This window comes from Triticum dicoccoides, chromosome 3A, assembly GCF_002162155.2.
Source record: "Triticum dicoccoides isolate Atlit2015 ecotype Zavitan chromosome 3A, WEW_v2.0, whole genome shotgun sequence".
NCBI classification, from domain to species: domain Eukaryota; kingdom Viridiplantae; phylum Streptophyta; class Magnoliopsida; order Poales; family Poaceae; genus Triticum; species Triticum dicoccoides.
In genome coordinates, this window is record NC_041384.1 from 627,975,349 (window position 1) to 627,978,009 (window position 2,661).

Here is a 2,661-nt window from a genome sequence, read left to right on the forward strand (position 1 = left end):
GCACAGAAGAATTATGTCCTTGATGCACCGCTAGGTGACGGACCTATTGCGGGAGAAGATGCAGATGTTATGAACGTTTGGCTAGCTCAATATGATGACTACTTGATAGTTTAGTGCACCATGCTTAATGGCTTAGAATCGGGACTTCAAAGACGTTTTGAACGTCATGGAGCATATGAGATGTTCCAGGAGTTGAAGTTAATATTTCAAGCAAATACCCAAGTTGAGAGATATGAAGTCTCCAACAAGTTCTATAGCTAAAAGATGGAGGAGAATCGCTCAACTAGTGAGCATGTGCTCAGATTGTCTGAGTACTACAATCGCTTGAATCAAGTGGGAGTTAATCTTCCAGATAAGATAGTGATTGACAGAATTCTCTAGTCACCATCACCAAGTTAGTAGAACTTCATGATGAACTATGATATGCAAGGGATAACGGAAATGATTCCCAAGCTCTTCGTAATGCAGAAATTGGCGAAGGTAGAAATAGAGAAAAACATCAAGTGTTGATGGTAGACAAGACCACTAGTTTCAAGAAAAGGGTAGAGGGAAGAAGGGGAACTTCAAGAAGAACAGCAAGCAAGTTGCTGCTCAAGTGAAGAAGCCCAAGTCTGGTCCTAAGCCTGAGACTAAGTGTTTCTACTGCAAAGAGACTGATCACTGGAAGCGGAACTACCCCAAGTGATTGGCAGATAAGAAGGATGGCAAAGTGAACATAAGTATATTTGATATACATGTTATTGATGTGTACTTTACTAGTGTTTATAGCAACCCCTCAGTATTTTATACTAGTTCAGTTGCTAAGATTAGTAACTCGAAACGGGAGTTGCAGAATAAACAAAGACTAGTTAAGGGTGAAGTAACGATGTGTGTTGGAAGTGGCTCCAAGATTGATATGATCATCATCGCACACTCCCTATACTTTCTGGATTAGTGTTGAACCTGAATAAGTGTTATTTGGTGTTTGCGTTGAGCATGAATATGATTTGATCATGTTTATTATAATACGGCTATTCATTTAAGTAAGAGAATAAATTGTTGTTCTGTTTACATGAATAAAACCTTATATGGTTACACACCCAATGAAAATAGTTCGTTGGATCTCGATCATAGTGATACACATAATCATAATATTGAAACCAAAAGATGCAAAGTTAATAATGATAGTGCAACTTATTTGTGGCACTACCGTTTAGGTCATATTGGTATAAAGCGCATGAAGAAACTCCATGCTAATGGGTTTTTGGAATCACTTGATTATGAATAAGTTGATGCTTGCGAACCATGCCTCATGGGCAAGATGACTAAAACACCGTTCTCCGGAACCATGGAGCGAGCAACTGACTTATTGGAAATAATACATACTGATGTATGAGATCCGATGAGTGTTAAGGCTCGTGGCGGGTATCATTATTTTCTGACCTTCACAGATGATTTGAGCAGATATGGGTATATCTACTTAATGAAACACAAGTCTGAAATATTTGAAAATTTCAAAGAATTTTAGAGTGAAGTGGAGAATCATCGTAGCAAGAAAATAGAAGTTTCTACGATATGATCGCAGAGGTAAAATATTTGAGTTACGAGTCTGGCCTTCAGTTAAAACAATGTGAAATAGTTTCACTACTCACGCCACCTGGAACACCATAGCATAATGGTGTGTCCGAACATCATAACCGTACTTTATTAGATATGGTGTGATCTATGATGTCTCTTACCGATCTACCACTATCGTTTTGGGGTTATGCATTAAAGACAACTGCATTCACGTTTAAAAGGGCACCATCTAAGTCCGTTGAGACGACACAATCTGAACTGTGGTTTGGCAAGAAACCAAAGTTGTCGTTTCTTAAAGTTTGGGATTGTGATGCTTATATGAAAAGGTTTCATCCTGATAAGCTCAAACCCAAATCGGAGAAATATGTCTTCATAGGATACCCAAAGGATACTATTGGGTACACCTTCTATCACAGATCCGAAGGCAAGACATTCGTTGCTAAGAATGGATCCTTTCTAGAGAAGGAGTTTCTCTTGAAAGAAGTGAGTGGGAGGAAAGTAGAACTTCATAAGGTAATTGTACCTTCTCCCTTATTGAAAAGTAGTTTATCACAAGAAATCTGTTCCTGTGACTACTACACCAATTAGTGGGGAAGATAATGATGATGATCATGTAACTTCAGATCAAGTTAATACCGAATCTCGTAGGTAAACCAGAGTGAGATCCGCACCAAAGTGGTACGGTAATCCTGTTCTGGAAGTCATGTTACTAGACCATGACGAACTTGCGAACTATGAGGAAGCGATGATGAGCCCAGATTCCGCGAAATGGCTTGAGGCCATGAAATCTGAGATGAGATCCATGTATGAAAACAAAGTATGGACTGTGATTGACTTGCCCAATGATCGGCGAGCCATTGAGATTAAATGGATCTTCAAGAGGAAGACGGACGCTGATAGTAGTGTTACTATCTACAAAGCTAGAATTGTCGCAAAAGGTTTTCGACAAGTTCAAGGTGTTGACTGCGATGAGATTTTCTCACTCGTATATATGCTTAAGTCTGTCCGAATCATGTTAGCAATTGCCGCATTTTATGAAATCTGGCAAATGGATAAACAAAACTGCATTCCTTAATGGATTTCTTAAAGAAGAGTTGTATATGA